The sequence below is a fragment of the Leptodactylus fuscus genome, chromosome 3 (assembly GCF_031893055.1).
Source record: "Leptodactylus fuscus isolate aLepFus1 chromosome 3, aLepFus1.hap2, whole genome shotgun sequence".
Classification (NCBI taxonomy): Eukaryota; Metazoa; Chordata; class Amphibia; order Anura; family Leptodactylidae; genus Leptodactylus; species Leptodactylus fuscus.
In genome coordinates, this window is record NC_134267.1 from 28,559,999 (window position 1) to 28,581,082 (window position 21,084).

The following is a 21,084-nucleotide window of genomic DNA, read 5'->3' on the forward strand; positions in this document are numbered from 1 at the left end:
ACGTCATCACATCGCGTCTACACTGCCGGGTCAGCTCCTCGCTTCAGCCGCATATGTGTCAGCGGCGAAGCGAGGAGCTGACACAGGTCAGCTCCTTGCTTCAGCGGCTGAAGCGAGCTGACCTGTGTCAGCTCCTCGCTTCGCCGCTGCCGCCTCTCTCGCTGCCGCTGACACATATGCGGCTCAGCCTCATATGTGTCACCGAGAGAGGCGGCAGCGGCGAAGCGAGGAGCTGACACAGGTCAGCTCCTCGCTTCTGCCACATATGTGTCAGCTCCTCGCTTCAGCCGCGTATGTGGGGGGAGGGACACAATGAGACAGCGACATACAATGACTGCTGCCGGCGCCAGGGGGCCCGGGCCCCCCCTTTTTAAATTTGGCCGGGCCCCTGACGCCAGTAGCAGTAGTACTGGCCTATCGGCGGCCCTGCCTCTGAGGCACACTAACGTGATCTCTGTCCCCATCTCTTCTCTCGCCTGTCCAAAACTGGCCCACAATCATTACAAGACTCTGCAAACCACCCTGAATAAAGTAGCACCCTAAACTGTCCGAAACTTCCAACACAGACATCGGCAGCCTTGGCACACTCCTCAAACGTGTTTTCTTTAGCGATGCTCAAGATGTGCCAAAAGTCTATGGCAAAAATCTAACACTAATCAATATTTTTGTATTTATTTATTTAAATATCGGGAAAAAAAATCGCAGTTTTCAAAATGTGAAATGCTCTGCTTTTCAGACAGATAGTCACAACGCCCAAGTACATGAATAAATAGTATCTGCTATATATTGGATCATCTTTTAATTGTCCTTAAATGTATTTTAGACATTATAAATGTTACAAGTGTAATATCAATTTTTCCAGAGTTACAAGAAAATTTCCCAAACCAATTTTTTAGGGACCTCTTCAGTTCTGAAAGGGATTATATAAATTACTCCATTTTCAAAACTGCACCCCTCAAATAATTCATTACAGCATTTAGGAAGTTTGTTAACCCTTTAAGCATTTCACTGGAATTAAAACAATATGGAGGTGAAATTTAGATATTTCATTTTTTTTTCACTCATACATTAATTTAGCCCTAAAATTATCACATTCACGAAAGGTTAAAGGAGAAAATAACCCAGGATAATGTACTTAATGTCATATGTGGTATAAACTTCTGTTTGAGCACATGTATGACCCTGGTGTACCCAGGATAATGGACTTGTGAGGATAAGAGACTCCCAGGTATGTATTTTACAATTAAGTATTTTGCCTTGGTGAGCTATTACCTGGCCAGTTTTCCCTTACACAGCATGTGGTGGGGGCCTGATAACAAAACCTGTTCAATTACAAGAACTTGGCTTGTCAGCTCTGTAAACACATCGTTTTGTTGTTTTTTGCTCAGGGTGGGTTCACACTTGTGCCCGATCTCTGATTTGTGGGTTTCCATCTTCTGCCGACAGGAGATGGAAACCTGGCAGTCAGTGAGCGCCCGCGAGCGTCTTCTGGTCTCCGCGGCGAAACCGTTTTTTTTAACCAGACACAAAGTCCTGCATATCCAACTTTGTGTCCACTTAAACAAAAACTATTTCACCGCGGTGACCAGAAGATGCTCACAGGCGGACACTTTGCAAAACCATTCAAATGAATGGGTTTGAAAACTGACTGCCGGTTTCCATCTCCTGTCCAGTTTCTCGGGCAGAAGACGGAAACCTGAAAGCGGAGACCTGGGCGCAGATATGAACTTGCCCTTAGTAGAATTAGCATACCTGTTCTAACCTCGTTATCTCAGCATGGAGTATCCTAAAGTTGTATGCTGAAGGAGCTCTCAATATGCATCTGCCAGACAGTTGTCTCTAGGTCAGACATCAAAGGAGATACAGTTTTCTGATAATATTTGCCTAGGAGGACATGCCAAAGTTGCACTGGTAACTCTGTGTGCTAGGCCAACCCGAACACTCAAAGTCCAAACTCGCTAGTATTGAGAGCAGGGGAAGGGTCCAGGCTCCAAACTCATTACCCAAAGGGGATGGAGGTGTCCTCTTTGGTGTTTACACGATGGGGACCTCACTACGAACCTCATCATACCACTGGCCTGACACTATGATTATCTGGCAAGGAATTATGACTGTTCTTAGTTATTTGGTTTCAGGGATGGAGGGTTGGTCTTCCTCCCTAATGACATCTTTCTGGGAGGAGACTGGGGAGAGATATAGTATTTCCCATGAGGAGACAAGTAGTTCTCCTGCTGGAAGCCATGTAAGAAGTCTAAGGATCTCTTACTGATTAAGCATGTGCCCTGGAAAATAGGAGATAGGCTTCAAATATTCATTTGGTATTATTTCCACTTCTACCTTTTAATTTATTTTTATGTATTGTATTGTACAGGTACATTATCTGTATCTGCTTGTCAACCACATAAATATATTCCTGTATATGTTAAGTGGCTAATATCAGAAGTACAAGGCTAGTACAAGGCAAAAAAAAGGAGCAATTCCAAAATTACAAAAAAATTCAGTGATTTATTACCAGATGCATCTGGGAATAAATCACTGACTTTTTTGTAACTATTGGAGTGTTGCTGGTTTTTTCTTTGTTTGTACATACGTTGGGAGGTGGCCACATTCCTGCTGGACCTACACCCACACAGTATTGCTGTGTTGCTTTGATAATCTATCTATCTATCTATCTATCTATCTATCTATCTATCTATCTATCTATCTATCTATCTATCTAGCACAGTGGGATAGAGGGCCCTGCCCACAAGGGCTTACAATCTATGAGGGAAGAGTGACAGAAGGTGACGGGGGAAAGACTGTACAGATGGTGATGTGGTGACAGTAGTGTTATTGGAGATTGTAGGCCTTCCTGAATAGGTGAGTCTTCAGGGCCTTCTTGAATCCTGTGATTGTGGGGATCAGTCTTATGTGTCTTGGTAAAGGAGTTCCAGACCATGGGGGATGCACGGGAGAAATCTTGGAGACAGTTGTGTGAAGAGCGGATAAGAGTGGAGCAGGAGTTGGCAAATGTGAAAAATTTAGTTTCACTAATGGAAAATCAGCAATGAAATCAGCCAATTAGAAATCTCCCTGTAGGACATGTGATGCGTGAGCCCTTTCTAAGACATAGTTACATAGGTGAGAGTTACACGAGCCAGATCCCTGAGGGCAGACGATGGGCCACGATATTCTACATTTCAAAATATAGCAGTCCGTTCTCTGGAGAACTACAAGTGATAGCATGTGTGTGCCCTGTGGCCAATGACTCAACCTCAGGAAAACAAAAGGGGCTGTGGACTTTAAAAGTCTCCAAAAATTGGTGGCCTGACCCCTGGGACCCCCTGATCACAAGAATAGGGGTCCTGGAAGGGAACTCATACCTTGCAATGCATTCAGGAGTTGGACAGCTCTGGGCACTGCTAAGTTCCTCATCAGCTGCAGTGCTCCCATATGGCCACTAGATGGCAGTATGTCATTGACTATCGCCACAGTTAACGCACTGCACACATTTTACAGACCTGAAGATCCCACAGAAACTTTGCTGTGCTCTTCCAAGTGTTTATAATGCGGCATGGAAAGGAATCCAAATAAGCTGTAGTGAATGATGACAATAACCCAAGTCACATAAACCTCAGTCACATATACAAGTAAACTGCTCCAGTGTATACAGATACAGCGTATACAGATAAGCCATCGGGAGCCCAAGAAAATGGCGAAGACTCCCTACATAATGAGGCAGATTTAGGGGCAATGGTACAAGGTCCTGGGCTTTGTATCCTGTGGTGCGTGTATCTCAGCCGGTACTTATAATGTCCCTATGGGCATTCTGACCGTTTCATGTGGTACAGAGAACATAGCCTGAGGTACCATTAGGAAAACACTCACTGTAGGTGCACCATATAGTATAGGTAGGCTGTAGTCACATGATGGCGGAGAGTAATATCCCCGAAAAATGGATGAATGGTGCCTTTTTGATGTTTGGCCTCCCACTGGACCATTTTCATAGATTCTTCTAACGTGTCAGTCTATTGCGGGATCTGTGAAAATGGACAATGACGGAAATGTGGTAGATATTAGAAGAGACCGGCAAGAACACGGACATGTGGATAGGACAATGAGAGTGATGTGTCCTGGAGACATGTACATACGGTGTGGTATGCCAGTGAAGACCCAGCGGTGGCCTCCAGGACCTTCTCCATCCACTATTAATGCAGGGAATGAAGATGTAAAAAGTTGCACAACATGAATTGTAGGGTTTCGGTTTCATTGCACCATCGGGATTCATTCAGTGCATGTATAGATGAAGCTACATCCATAAAAGAAATCTGGAGATTCTGTAAAGAGCCTGACCCCAGATTTTACCAATCGTGGAAACAGAAGTGAGGGGGCTCTCCATGATAGTGAGAACCAAGGACATGGGTTACCCATTAACAAAGGGGACAAGATCAACTGAGGCAGAAACTTCTTGCTTGCACAACATAAGGGAAATCTCCTGTCTATACATACATACATATAAGCAATTGTCACCAGTGGCAGCCCGTGCACGGCCGTTACAAACTGAGAAATACAGTACAAATGCCAAAAATTAGGGCCAATCTGTAAATCTATCGAATCGAGCAGATCTCAAGTATCTCCAGTTTATTGCTGAGGATTGTGCAGAAAGCAGTGACATAGGCCGTTGACAGCTCTGTGGGATACACATAGCCTTTGTAGATTTGACATGAAATTCTGGAAGATTTACCCCAGTTCTGTAGATGTGGCCTTGCGGATGTTGGTGATGGGAGCAGATGATTCTCTTATTACTTATACTTATTTCTCTTATTATTATTATTTGTAAAATTAAATACTTTTATATTTTTAATGATTTGGAAGAATAAAAAATGTTGTTTGCGAAATTGTCCATAATTTTAAGCTCTCACACCTGGTCAGAGACTAGAGATTGGGGGGCAGAGCAGGGAAGCGTGGAGGGCTTTATATTTGTCTCACTTCTCGGTTTCTTTGTCAAGTTTCTTCCTCACATTGTTTAATAACTACTATGATGTACTTTCCAAGGATGCGGTAAAAGCGTTCACACACAATGTTGGATGTCCGCACGCCAAAATACAAGTACAAGTGCCAGAATTAGATATTTTATTGCCTTGTAGCAGTAAACAGGAAGATAATCAGTAAATGTTCTTTCTTGGCTACCAAACACCCAAGTGTCACAAACAGCGATGTAATCACCCTGAATATAACTACTATAATACTACCGCCTATGTACAAGAATATAACTACTATAATACTGCTCTATGTACAAGAATATAACTACTATAATACTACTCCTATGTACAAGAATATAACTACTATAATACTGCTCCTATGTACAAGAATATAACTACTATAATACTGCTCTATGTACAAGAATATAACTACTATAATACTACTCCTATGTACAAGAATATAACTACTATCATACTGCTCCTATGTACAAGAATATAACTACTATAATACTACTCCTATGTACAAGAATATAACTACTGTAATACTACTCCTATGTACAAGAATATAACTACTATAATACTGCTCCTATGTACAAGAATATAACTGCTATAATACTACTCCTATGTACAAGAATATAACTACAATACTACTCCTATGTACAAGAAGATTACTATAATAATGCTCCCTATGTATAAGAATATAACTACTATAATACTGCTCCTATGTACAAGAATATAAGTACTATAATACTACTCCTATGTACAAGAATATAACTACTATAATACTGCTCCTGTGTACAAGAATATAACTACTATAATACTACCTCCTATGTACATAACTATATTGTAGCGCCTATCCTTCTGCAGTGTGCACAGTGACTTTCTGGCGAAATACATCTTACATCTTAGGACATGCTGTGACTGTCAGGCCTTGCTCTTATTACAGTACAGTTTGTCTTCTTGTCCTCATGTTTGTATTTCAGCCTCTTCTGTACAAGGTGGTGATGAATAATGTTGTGTAAATGACTTCATGTTCTCCTTATTGCTCCCGTCCTCCTCCTTTCATGGTTGCCCTCTGGCCGGCCACTATTAAGTTTTACATTCCTTCTTCCTCCAATGATCTTCTGGGAATATTGTTGCAGATTCCTTCTAGATTGCCTGGAGATATGTCAGGCTTACAATCTTCTTACCATGCATTGTTTTTGTCAGATATTGCACATATTTATGTGTCGGTCTTGGCCTCCTCAGCTGATGTTTTCTTCTGTAGATAAATGTTGGTGAACCTTCTGATTTTGGGAGACTCGTTGTCTGTTTTCTATGGGGTTGTCTTCGGGTGAAGAAGGATTCGTTAGGTATATTTCAACATGTACAATATTTTTGATTAAGGGACATAAGTCTCTGCCTGAGGGGTCTGGAGAGGGATCTGGCAGGGGCTTAGTCCTCTCTCCTATGCAGCCGGGCATTCATGTGCATAGGTGAAGGTTTGGCTATATGAGAGCTCAGCTGACGTCTACCTGATGTATATAGCTAGCCTTAGATATGCTTTACATGTCAGCTAGGTAACAGTTTTGCATTTGGAACCCGACATGTTGGAAAAAGCCAGGACTATCCCATAAATGTTTGCTAGGAATGAGTAAACCAGATTTGTTACAAAATTTCCCAAAATTTTCAGGTTCAGTTTAACAAGACATTTTTCGGGTTTGCCACCCATGAAGCACTATTATATTCTGACCCTAATGTATAATAAGCCGCAGCCCAAACATACCCTAATATTCCTGAACTTCCCTGTGGTAGCCCCACAATGTCCTCTGCGGGTCTCTTTTGGCCTCCTGAATGATGTCAGCAGCCTCTGGAGCCCAATCACAGGACTTGGTGGTCCCTGGTGGGTGCTCATGTCATTCAGGACAGGGCCAGCGAGGGCCAGCCAAATACTTGAAGGAGCCTAGGAGAAGTGAGTCTGGCTTTTATGGCTACTCATCTCCCCTCTGCTTATTTTACACTCAGACCTGAAGATATCTCAGGTATTATAACAGCAGGAAATAGGGCGGGGCGTGAACCCATAAATATGTGTCAAAGCGAATCAGGTGAAGTTCCCCTCCCCTCTATTCCAAGTTTGTTTGCGCCTCTTCATGTTGCAAAAATTGGACTGTCGTATAGTCAGAACACGATTATTTCACTTTCTATGACCATGTCTAGTTTTTTTGTGCCAGTATTTGTGGCCTTTTCTCTCTTTGGTCTTAACGGGGAGATTTATTACGTCGGTTACAATTTGTGGCGTATAAATCGCCGCCAATCTCACTTTGTGTCTTTATAAACGTTGCCCATGAAAATTTATTGCAACGGAAGTTTTTAAAAATGAATCTGACAATGACATTACTGCGCGTGTAATACCATTTACGCCGGTGCACAGGAGATCACAGGTCCATGTAGGGGCAAAACTCAGTACGACACCCCCCCCTTCCTTGGGTCACTGCAGGACATAAGCGGTTCGGTGGCAGCTGATGCGGTCCATGTGCGGTCCGTGACGTTTCCCACCCATCCATTGCTGCACATTCAGCCTCAATATCACATTATTATAATAGCTGTGCTTATATTCCGAAACTGAAAGCCCATCCTGGCCCCAGACTGTTGACAGCTGAGGGTTTGTTACTCATGTAGCTACATTTCCCTGTGCTGATACAATGTAACGTTGTGCTGCTGTGTGAGATACATTTAGCCTCTGTAGTGACGCACACAGTTATTCTATAATGACGCAGTATCTGCCATGGCCTGGCCGGTGGCTATTCCACTGCGGGCTATAGAACCAGTGCAGTAGATGATACGACTCCAAATCTCTTCCAATAACTGTGACATATCCTGCAGCGTTCAGTGTCCAGTGCTGCAACGTCTTGGGTTTATGCTGCAGCTTTCCTACCATCCTTCTATGTGATCTGTCTCTGAAGTTCAGCATTGAAGTGGTTCATTTCTTCCCGCTATGAATAGCGATGGACGTCACGTTACTTAATGACAATGATTGTCGTCTTCTCCGCGATTTCATACCAATTAGACAGTCCTTATCTTCTGTGAGCGCCGCTCCGCCCGTGCACGCCCTCCCTTTCATGTGCGCCTGTCCAATCCTCATAATATCTGTATAACAATGGGGCCCCTGTGTGTGCGTCCTGTCAATCTCTGCAATTTCTTCGTCTCCCATTACACTTATTAGAGTCCTCTAATCGCTAGGAGGTACAATGTTACCATTTTTATTAAAGGTATATAATGTGACCAAATTGTGATAATCGCCCTCGTGATCAGATATCTCACTGCAGCAGGTTAACCAATTGTGTAAGTTTAGGTTAGCTCTGCTACATCTGATTCTGCCCTTGTGCAGGTTGTAGGGGGGTATTAGGGAGCTGTTCTCCAGGCTACTATAGACTACAGTAGGAAATCATGGCCTCCCCGAGTGGGGGTATTACCTGGGACGTCTTAACACAAATAAAGAAACAAAACTTCAACTTTCCCGATTCTTCTGCTTCTGTCTTGGAGTCTTCATAGAGCAGCAGCTGCCACTTAAGTGACGTGTCCTCATCACATCCACTGGCCCCAAAACACCAGAACCAGAGACAGGGTCCCAATGGAGAAGCTCCAGACCTCACCATTGTATTCAACTGTGCCCAGAGGATACGGATGAGATGGAGTAGGGGCAGCCGGGACAGCGTTTTAAATACAGGACTGTCCCATGAGGCCTCCCACTATGGCCAATGGTGCAGTTTCACTGGGCTCTATGGTTAAAGCGATCCTCAGCTGCTAAGCAGGACATAGAGATGTCACCCAGTGTGTTATTCTAGGACACTGTTCGCACATACAACATTTCGGTCCTCTCAGTGAAACTCCTTTGTCACGTCCATCTCGTCTCCTGTGTTCTATATTAGGGGAAAGGGCAACTTGTTGTAGATGGTAGAAGGTCGAAGGTTTGTGTCTTTTTACCGTGCTTGAGTTAGAGAGAGCAGCCATGAGGACTGGGGCTGATATATTGAGGTATTGTAGGTCAGTTTTAATAAAGGTCCCAACCAATTCAGGGAACACACAGTGCGGCGCCAGAATCTACACCAGTTAGGAAGTAGAACAGAAAACTGCTGTATGTTACAAGGTATGTCAGGCCCAGGACATTTGCACAAGATGGTGAGTGAGGTGCAGAACAGGGGGTGGGGTACAGGTTTGGCAAAAAAATGTTATCCCATGGAGTGAGTGCTAAATATCCCCCAGTGACTCCCGCTCAGATCCTCCTCCGGTCTCTGGACTTGCTTTTGGCTCCTCTTCTGTCCCTCCCCAATACTTTAAACTACAGGACTTATCCATTAGGTAGCAACCATGATATCTGACCTTGTCTGCCTTTTACACTGTGTCCTCCGTCTACATTATATGGGATATATAGGGAGGATTTCTATATCCTGTACAATTCACTTGTTTTTACTGGACACCACAGTGTACACTATAAAGGTCTATGCGATTCTATAGAGCCCAAAAAAAAGGTAGACCAGTGTAGTATGTGACCATCAGGTATATGGCCATCAGTTATGGGGCTGTCAAGTATGTGACCCACAGGTATATGGCCATCGCTTATGGGGTCGTCAGGTATGTGACCGTCAGGTATGGGACTGTCAGATATGGCTGTCAGTTATATGGCCATCAGGTATATGGCTGTCAGGTATGGGGCTGTCAGGTATGGGACTGTCAGGTATATGGCTGTCAGTTATATGACCATCAGGTATGGGGCTGTCAGGTATATGGCTGTCAGTTATATGACCGTCAGGTATGGGGCTGTCAGGTATATGGCTGTCAGTTATATGACCGTCAGGTATGGGGCTGTCAGTTATGGAGCTGTCAGGTATATGACTGTCAGTTATATGACCGTCAGGTATGGGGCTGTCAGGTATGGGGCTGTCAGGTATGGGGCTGTCAGGTATATGGCTGTCAGGTATATGGCTACCAGATATGTGGCCGTTAGGCATGAGACTATCAGATATCTGACTATCAGGTATATGGAATAGGGCAGGACGGTGCTCACAGGTCCAATAGATTTTATTAATAAGAAGAATTGCACAGGTATATCAGGTATATGGGGGTTCCTTTAATATGTTAAACATATGGAGGGGGAGGGACTTTTTTTTTTTTTTTTTTTTTTTTTCCTTATGGTAGAGTTGGAAGGGACCTCAAGGGCCATCGGGTCCAACCCCCTGCAAGTGCAGGTTTTCCTAAATCATCCCAGCTATATGTTTATCCAGATTCCACTTGAAGATTTCCATTGATGGAGCGCCCACCACCTCCCGTGGCAGCCTATTCCACTCTCTCACTACCCTCACTGTCAGAAAGTTTTTCCTAATGTCTAATCTGTATCTCTTTCCCTTTAGTTTCATCCCATTGCTTCTTGTACTTCCTTGTGCTAATGAGAATAGGGGAGATCCCTCTGCACTGTGACTACCTTTCAGATATTTGTAGACTGCTATTAAATCTCCCCTCAGCCTTCTCTTCTGCAAACTAAACAATCCCAGTTCTTTTAGCCGCTCCTCATAGGACATGGTTTGCAGACCTTCCACCATTTTGGTTGCTCTTCTCTGGACTTGCTCCAATATATCGATGTCTTTCTTGAATTGAGGCGCCCAGAACTGTACACAGTATTCCAGGTGTGGTCTGACCAGGGAAGAGTACAGCGGAATAATGACCTCTCTTGATCTAGATTCAATGCTTGTCTTAATACATCCCAGAATTTTATTAGCCTTTTTTGCAGCAGCACCGCACTGTTGGCTCATGTTGAATTTGTGATCTACTATTATGCCCAAGTCCTTTTCCCCTATGCTATCACTTAGTTCTATTCCTCCCATACTATATATGTTTTTTACATTTCTGTTACCCAGATGTAGAACTTTGCATTTGTCCCTGTTAAATACCATTTTGTTCGCCTCAGCCCATTGTTCCAGTGTGTCTAAGTCCTTTTGAATATACTCTCTCTCCTCTCTAGTGTTGGCTATTCCTCCTATCTTCGTATCATCTGCAAATTTTATGAGTTCCCCAATAATTCCATCGTCCAGATCATTTATAAAGATATTAAAAAGTACTGGGCCCAGAACAGAGCCCTGTGGCACCCCGCTTTTGACTTTCTTCCAGTTGGATGAGTAGCCATTTAGTATTACTCGTTGTGCCCGATCATTAAGCCAGTTGTGAATCCACCTAACTGATTTTTTGTCAAAGCCATACTTAATCATTTTTTCAATAAGAAGGTTATGTGATACTTTATCAAATGCCTTACTGAAGTCAAGATATACTATGTCCACGGCATTCCCTTGGTCCAACCATTCAGTGATTTTGTTGTAGAGGGAAATCAGGTTAGTCTGACAAGATTTATTGGTCCTAAAGCCGTGCTGGCTCTGGTTAATTAATGCCTTCCCATCCAAGTACCGAAGTAAATGTTCCTTGACAATTTGCTCAAAGATTTTTCCTGCTATCGAGGTCAGACTTACCGGCCTGTAATTTCTTGGATCGTCCCTTTTCCCCTTTTTGTAGATGGGGACAACATTTGCCCTTTTCCAATCTAAAGGGACCACTCCTGTTTCCCATGACTTACCGAAGATTATAGCAAGGGGTTCTGTTATTTCCTCTGCTATCTCTTTCAGGACTCTAGGGTGTAAATCATCTGGTCCTGGGGACTTGGTTTCCTGTAACTTGGCTAAGTGCTCTCTTACCAGACCTTTGCTTATAGTCAGCTTGGAGTCCTCCTTCCCCTCATCTCCATCACCATTAATGTCGATATTTCCATTAGTTTCTTGGGAGAAGACGGATACAAAATATGAATTTAGTAGCTCCACCTGCTGTTCCACCATGTTAACTGTTTCTCCTTTGTCATTCTTCAGGACTCCAATGGTCTCCTTCACTTTTCTTTTGCTTTTAACATATCCCCAAAATCCTTTTACCTTACTCTTTGCCTCTTTTGCAAGCTTCAATTCGTGTTCAGCCTTAGCTCCTTTGATGCTTGTCTTGCAGAGTCTGCAGACTGCTGTGTACTCTTCCTTAGGTATAGTTCCCATCTTCCACTTACTTACTTAGTACAGGTCTAAAAGTATACGTCAAATGTGAATGTGCCCTTAAGGCTAGGACTACACGAATGAACGCTCTGTCATGTAAGTGAATGGAGTCTTATCCCGACCCCAAGACTGTAACTGTGACTTCTAATAATGCAGCAGTCCTCGATCTTCCTGGGACTAGACGTTGCATTCCCTGCATCCCCGAGGGTCGCATTTTGACTCCATTCACTTATAGCAGTGAAGCAGTCATAGGGCGATATACGGTGATCTTTGGTCATGTGACATGAGTCATGGTCAGAGTCGCTGTAATCAGCCTATTGTCTTGGGGTTATGATTATTCGGGTGATCATCGCCCCATGTAATACGAAGAATTCGATCTCATGTAGAATTATCTGCACAGACTTTGAGCCGCAGAAATCTTAATTGTATCCTTGGTAAAACCTTCAGGGGAACGAAGACTTCTTGTGGGCGCTGAGCTTTATCCCGGGAAGTTTAACTCTCACCACGACTTCTTCCGATCCTCCTTTGCTTGGTAACGGGAGCGCAGCAGAATTTTTTGATGGAGACCTTAATGGCGAAGAAGCAGTGTCAACAAGACTGATAACGTGATAAGAGGAGCCGAGGAGAAGACGACTTCCATATATCTGAGGCATTCCGCAGATTCCTGGCCACCGACCACAACGCTTTCCACTGAGACATATTTTCCACTTAGATTGATCCAGAGGAATTGCATCATGTAAGAAAGAAGTGACAGGAGTTGGGGAAACACGTGTGCCCGCAAACACAGGGATGGAAAAACAACAGAGCGAGCGCAGCCGCCGTCACTGCTGTGGGAAAACTGCAAGGAAATGGAGACAGGGAATCCCTTATACAGTTAGAGGTCCCCTGGGGGCCACAACCTCTTGTCTATCCTAGAAGTCCAAGGACGCGCTGGATCTGCATGTGTCCTCATGTCACAGACTGTCTGAACAAGGGACAATCTGTAACAGATAAAGGGCACTGGGTAGGATATATAGTTGCGGCCCTAGTCACATGGACAAACAAGATATCATGAAAGGAAACCATAATGGGGAAGGGAAAAGTTCACAAGTTTGGCAGAACTGCATTGTAAAGCATGGGGGACTTTGCAGCAGATGAGACCAATGATCATGACTGTGTCATAATGGAGCAAAGTAGCAGGGCACCTACATCTCTCCAGTAATGTATTGACCTATAATGGGGTCCATCAGGTTCCTCGGAGGTATCTGTGATTTTACTAATAGCCTCACAGTAAGACACTGGCGAGAGGTTATTGAGGGGCTGATCCACCTCCCTGACTATGCAGGGTCCTCACTGAGTCTGTGGGCACTCTGATCTTATCAGTTACAGTCCTATAAAAAAAGTTTGGGCACCCCTATTAATCTTAATCATTTTTAGGTCTAAATATTTTGGTGTTTGCAACAGCCATTTCAGTTTGATATATCTAATAACTGATGGGCACAGTAATATTTCAGGATTGAAATGAGGTTTATTGTACTAACAGAAAATGTGCAATATGCATTAAACCAAAATTTGACCGATGCAAAAATTTTGGTACCCTTATCATTTTATTGATTTGAATACTCCTAACTACTTTTTACTGACTTACTGAAGCACAAAATTGGTTTTGTAACCTCACTGAGGTTTGAACTTCATAGCCAGGTGTATCCAATCTTTAGAAAAGGTATTTAAGGTGGCCAATTGCAAGTTGTTCTCCTATTTGAATCTCCTCTGAAGAGTGGCATCATGGGCTACTCAAAACAACTCTCAAATGATCTGAAAACAAAGATTGTTCAACATAGTTGTTCATTGAAACAGAAGTCCAGAACCTAAGATATTTGTGATTTCAGTTTTCTAGGACTACAGTATTGAGGATAGATCCCTAGCATAGGTGGTTCATATAGGACTGATGAGGGTCCTGACAACCCCGTCAACCAGCAGTGCAACAAACACTTCTCTGCAATAGTCACTTCCCAAGCAGTACCAAAACCTTGGACCTCTATCTGGTTATTGAAGATGGGGGTGCAATGTTCCAGCCAGACCCTATCAATCCAAAGAGTTGAGGACTAAAAGGGTAATTCAGCACTATAATATGGATCACCTATAGGATAGATCATCAATATCAGACTGGTGGGTTCCTTGGGTAGGGGGCGCTTTTTTCAAGCGTCTGTGCTTGGTTTTGCAGATCTTGTGACATGAAGGTCTGAAGTGGAGGCGATTATCGCACAAGCACTGAGGGGGCTTCAGACAGTTGATCAGGGGGGTGCCTGGTGTCAGAGTCTGAGATGTAATATAGATGATCATTACCTAAGGGTAAGTGCCCTTTCCTACTGAGAGTTGGTTTTATCGCCCACAGTGCCTCATGTGCAGCTTTACATCTCTTTTATAACTTGATGGGACTTCATTGTTCTTCTGGGAGTTGCAATTCTAAAAGGACTGCAGGTCCCCTCATACACAATGACCCCCGACCTGGTTATAGGGGGATGTGAGCTAAAGTAGCCCTCCAATGTAAGAACCCTACAAAACGCATTTCATGTCTCAGCTTCCTAGCATCTGTGAGATATCTACAGTCTATGTATGTGCAGCGTGGTGGCCATTATATCGCCTGCAGGGCTGTCTTGAATCCCAGATCTGCTTCTTTATGTGTTGTACAGTGCAGGAACCAGTCTCTGCTATAGCTGGATAGGATGTCCAGGAAAGCTGGGTGATGCCCCCTGGGGAGGTTGTGGTGGGGGCTATTGGTGTCCATCACTTGGGTCACTTCACTGATATTTGTTCAGTTTAGTTTTTCCAACCCTCTTCCTTGTCATTTCCCTCCCATGTGTTGTTTTCTTTTCCAGGTTTGTCCCTGTCCAGGATCGCTCTTTACATTGGCACTGCCGGCGTCTTCTTTCCTGGAATATTTCCCTTTTAGTTTATGGAATGATTATTGCAGGATCAGATGTGTCCGAGGGCTCGCGTCATTCAGTTTGTCCAAAGGGTTTATTAATAATAGAGGCGTAATCAATAGATAATATAATGGGGGAAATTATTAAGGCTGGCGATATCTGCACAGAGAAGTTTTAGGTAGAGGGAAAAAATCCACAGAGAAGTCACAGGTAGAGGAAAAGAAGCCACAGAGAAGTCACAGGTAGATGAAAAGAAACCACGGACAAGTCACTGGTAGAGGAAAAGAAGCCGCAGAGAGGTCAAAGGTAGAGGGAAAGAAGCCGCAGAGAAGTCAAAGGTAGAGGGAAAGAAGCCGCAGATAAGCCAAAGGTAGAGGGAAAGAAGCCGCAGAGAAGTCAAAGGTACAGGGAAAGAAGATGCAGAGAAGTCACAAGAAGTGCAAAGGTAGCCGCAGAGAAGTCAAAGGTAGAGGGAAAGAAGCCGCAGAGAAGTCAAAGGTAGAGGGAAAGAAGCCGCAGAGAAGTCACAGGTAAAGGGAAAGAAGCCGCAGAGAAGTCACAGGAAGAGCAAAGGAAACCACAGAGAAGTTACAGGTAGACGTAAAGAAGACAGAGAGAAGTCCCATATAGAGGAAAAGAAGTCACAGAGAAGTTACAGCTAGAGGGAAAAAAGCTGCAGAGAAGTCACAGGAAGAGGAAAAGAAACTGCAGAATTACCACTGATGGAAGAATCATATAAGGACATTGATAAGCCTGGATTCACACACAGTATTTTGTGGCATTTCTCATTGATGTTATTCCATATTAGAATCAGCACAGAAAATGTAACTCTCCCCTATAGTTTATATGGCAAATACTTGCCACAATTTAGGCTGTGGACAGCACTGACACTGCATGAGTGGTCAGACCCTTATAACCCCATAGAAGCTATTCACTGTGCGACCCCACAGAAACTACACACTGGGCAGGGCAGGGTTCCTGGGGCAGGAACTTGTAATGAATTATCTAGACCAATTCTCTTACTTAAAAAAACACACAAATTTACACCAGTTCACACATAGCAGATACCCAGAACAGTTACTGAACACAAGTCAGTAAGAAGTCACTGAATTGCGATTTCTTGTTACCTAGTTTTTCTCTCGAATGGAAAGGGTTAAAGCCTGATGAGCATTTTATAGGCGAAATGTGAACAGTGTGGGAAACAGTAGACTGTGCGCTAACAGCTGTGCACATGTGTCACACACAGCAATGAGAGTGTAAACACAGAGGGAGCGTGAAACCCTTGTCCATCGTGGGCCGACTACTCCGCCTGTTTATACGTGACATAGGCGAGCAGGGCCCAGGGACCATGTAACATTAAACTGGTGCAGTAGTGGGAGGGGGCTGGTAGCAGCCAGAATGGAGCCCTTACTGCTGGGGGGCAGATGTTAAGCCCCTTGTACTTAGCACTATATACAAGTGATATGGAAGCGCAATGGCTTAGGATAACTACACATGGATCAGGCTGTAGATCCTGATGGAGATTTACAACAAATAGCAAACTCACCTTTTCTTTTCTATGGCCCTGTACATGCACAGGGCGCACAGTCATGTACATGGAGACTTAGGGTTTTCTTTTTCCAGTAAGACTCCTCTAAGAACTTCACAATGAATGTACTGGAGGTTAAAGGGAATGTTGGGTTTTAACACTGTTTGTATCCCAGGTCTGGTCCTAGGTGTTGTGGCCTCCACTGATCTCTTATTGGTGACCTGTCTTGACAATAGCCCTTCACTAAACGTGAATTGGACAAACCGTTTGGGTAGCGATCTAGGGAGGAGTCCTGGACAAGTTCTATAGACTGGACATCGGGGACTACACATATTCTGTATCAGTGACCGAACCAAAACACAGAAGCCATTCTAACACTGTATCCTATATATCTAATACTCTATCCTATATATCTAACACTGTATCCTATGTCTCATACATTATGCTATATATCTAATACTGTATCCTATATATCTAATACTGTATCCTTTATATCTGACATTGTATCCTTTTGTAAGGGAAATGCCATTTGAGCAATTCCTTAGTGTTGCTACTGAAACCAGGAAGAAGGGAACACAGAGACAGTAAGTCCTAAACTTGACCCAGCCGCTGTCCCTATCTACTTACCACACTGTCCTAATGACAGGAGCAACTTGGCGACGGTCCCTTCTCTGAAATAAGTGTCACATAGAACAAGACAGGACAAAACAACACAGAAGCGAAGTCAACAAGAAGGAGTCAAAACCAGAGACACAGCAGTACAAAATTGTAATCCAAAAGAGTAATCACAAGGGAAGCCAAAGGTCGAGGTCGAGGGCAGTAATACAATAGTAGCAGAAAGAGGAGCTTAGCAGGGACAAAGTCACAGGACAGAGTCACAATAGCCAGCAAACCTGTGAGGGCAGATGATCTGTATTTAGCAAGTGCAGAACCTGCCCTAGACTTGATTGATAGACATACAATGCCCTATATATCTAATACCATATCCTGTATATCTAATACTGTATCTTATATAACGCCATATCCTTTATATCTGGCGCTGTGCTGAGTATTTCTGTCCTGATATTGAGCTCTATAGTCACATCCATGGAGTTACAGGATACAATTTTGCCTCTTTGCCACCACCACTAGGGGGCGCTGACTGCAAACAGATTTATTATTGAATTTATTGACCTTCTTGTAGCTATATGTGGCAATCTTCAGACATCTTATCATGTGGTCTGGTCTTATAGATGGTTACATGACAGGAAATTCATGCAGCTACTTATTACTATCATAGCAACCCCAGAGCAAGCAGAATATTTTCATTGGGGCTGCAGTGATGGGATAAGACACCAGGTGAAGAGCAGACATCGGTGTGACGTCCCTGCACGTGATATGGTAAAGTTTTGTTGCTGGGTTTTTCTGCGGTATTTCCTTGCTAATTCCTATAAATCCTTTAAATCCAGTTCTCAGTATTTCCAATGGTTTTCTGCCCCCCCCTTCCCCCCATGTTGTGATGTCTTTGGGCTCGCAGGAGCCCCCAGTTCCCAGGATGGCGGGGGCTTCTCTGAGAACGCGCAGCCATTACCCTCCGCTGCAGGAGATCTCACATGGATCAGTCTCTGCTCATGTTTGCGTTGGTTGATTTCCATCCAGGATTAAACCCTCTCAATACTTAATCTCTATTACTGTGTCTTTTGTGCAGGAGCAGAGAAGGCTGCAAGGCCTTCATTAACCCATTCATCGCCAGCGCGTTGAGACCTTCATGTGATCAATCTTCACACAAGACGTCTTATGTTCTGCTTATTTTTATATTTTAAGATGACCGAAAAGGATGGAAAATTACAAGTTCCCCTCCCCCGGGGCAGGGCCTATTGTTAGAGATATTGACATCTAAAATTCAAACGAGGCTGAGAAAATGGTCTAAAGGAATTTTCCAGGGGGGTAAGACTTTACTTAAAGGGGATTTTCAGGCTTATTAATTGATGACCTATTTTTGGATAGGTCATCAATTGAAGATCTGACACCCGGAATCCCTGAAGATCAGCTGTTTGAAGGAACGGCACAGTTTAGATCAGCACTGCGGTCTCTACAGGGAAACCCAAGCACAATGCCATATATTGGATAGTGGCAGTTGCAGCTCAGCACATTATCTTCAATGGGACTGAGCTGTGAGCAGGCCATGTGACCAATGAATGTGGTGTGAGAAATAGAAATGGTCACTTCAAAGAGCTGATCTGCGGAGGCCCGGATGTCAGACTGGAATAGCTCATTAAGGGTGCATTCACACTGAGTAAACGCTAGCTTATTCTGAACGTAAAACACGTTCAGAATAAGCGGCGTCTAAAGCAGCTCCATTCATTTCTATGGGAGCGGGGATACGAGCACTCCCCATAGAAATGAATGGGCTGCTTCTTTCACTCCGTGCAGTCCCATTGAAGTGAATGGGAAGTGCCGGCGTGTACGCTCCGGCATGAGCAGAGCTTGCCGTATACGCCGGCACTCCCCATTCACTTCAATGGGACTGCACGGAGTGAAAGAAGCAGCCCATTCATTTCTATGGGGAGCGCTCGTATCCCCGCTCCCATAGAAATGAATGGAGCTGCTTTAGACGCCGCTTATTCTGAACGTGTTTTACGTTCAGAATAAGCTAGCGTTTACTCAGTGTGAATGCACCCTAAGGGTGCATGCACACTACGTAACGCCGGGCGTGTATGAGAGCCGTACACGCCGGCATTACGGCAGACTGCCGAACACTTCCCATTCACTTCAATGGGAGCGCTCGTAACAGCGGCGTTTACGAGCGCTCCCATTGAAGTGAATGGGAAGTGTTCGGCAGTCTGCCGTAATGCCGGCGTGTACGGCTCTCATACACGCCCGGCGTTACGTAGTGTGAACTTACCCTTAGAGTAAAACATGGGACCCTAACATATGAAAATACTGCTGACCCCTCTCGTATCTCCTGCTTGCCAGCCCTGATGTTAAAGGGGTTGTCCAGAGACTTCTACTTTACTTACTTCGGCTTAGTAGGTTTCTTCATGTAGGACCCAGGGGTACAGGGCTGGTTCTCACCCCAAGTCACTTGACTGTAGCCCCCACCTCCTATACCCTCTCCGGGATATTTACCTGTATATTGGGGGAGGGAGAAGGCTAATGGGGGTTGGTTCTGATCACATGACCCTGGGTCGGAACCCATGTGGAACTCTAACATCTTGCAAGAAACCGCCGTCTGAAGCAAGTTAAGTAGAAGTCTCTGGACAACCCCTTTAATAAGGTCCTGATGTCTGACACACTTGGAGATTACTCCGGTCACCACTGTAGTCAGTGATTGTTTGGCGCTGAGGGTCGGGGTCAGGATGAGAAGGGCGAAGGGGCTTTCTTTTATTACGACCCCATATTTAGCCCTTTACAGAATATTTTATCCCCTTGGAAAGTCTCTTTTAGTTTCCAATCTCCAGTAAATAAAAATTACTCTTTGTACAATAGAAAGTTCTGCACGCTCTACATCTTCAAGATCTCTGCTTGCTGGCATTGAATGATCATATGTGAATAATACCTATAGAAACGCCGGCATGTTCCATATAGGACATAACAGGGGCAGAAAATCTGTAGAGGAAAAATCTGAGAACTTTCTGTGAGAAAGGCTGCAGGATAACACCTGATGTGTTTCCTCCTCCATCATTTTTGCAGCGTTTTTTGGCTATGGCTCGCTAAGTGGAGTCTTATCCTTACACAGTCATACTGGCACCTTCTTACTTCAGTGATGCTGCACCTGCTGGCTCTGGATGAGCTTCTTCTCTAATCAGACACTTTCCAGCTCTTACATAACATGACCCAGCAGCCTAATAAACTAATACTCAGTGATGTTTGGCTCGGAGTTGCGATTGAGAAAGACAGGACTTTTTTCTCGCGTGATCAAAACATGTCAGGGCGACGGCGACTCCGCATTCTCACACAGTAGGAAGTATAAACAAGTGATGTGTCTGTAAAATCATCAATATTCAGCTGGATAAACACTGTCAGCGGAAGTAATAATAGGAATGAGAAGTCCTGTATACTGCACTGGGTATATATACAGATCAGATAAGTCCTGTATACTGTGCTGGGTATATATACAAATCAGATAAGTCCTGTATACTGCGCTGGGTATATATACAGTTCAGATAAGTCCTATATACTGCGCTGGGTATATATACAGTTCAGATAAGTCCTGTATACTGCACTGGGTATATATACAGTTTAGATAAGTCCTGTATACTGCACTGGGTATATATACAGTTCAGATAAGTCCTGTATACTGCACTGGGTATATATACAGATCAGATAAGTCCTATATACTGCACTGGGTATATATGCAGATCAGATAAGTCCTGTATACTGCACTGGGTATATATACAGTTCAGATAAGTCCTGTATACTGCGCTGGGTATATATACAGTTCAGATAAGTCCTGTATACTGCACTGGGTATATATACAGATCAGATAAGTCCTGTATACTGCACTGGGTATATATACAGATCTTGTAGCCAGTCCACATAAATCCTCCAGTGCTAGAAGTCTATAAGCTTTTGGCACAGTGATTTTGGTTTATTTACTGAAGCCTTGGGGTCGTCTTTAGAGTAAATGTTCCCCTCCGTACATCCGTACAATG

At 43.9% G+C, this 21,084-nt stretch overlaps 1 pseudogene; it reads right to left on the reverse strand.

Moving 5' to 3' along the window:
* Positions 1 to 54: 54 nt before the first annotated feature.
* LOC142198724 (small nucleolar RNA SNORA17) lies at positions 55 to 211 on the reverse strand (annotated as a pseudogene).
* Positions 212 to 21,084: the final 20,873 nt, after the last annotated feature.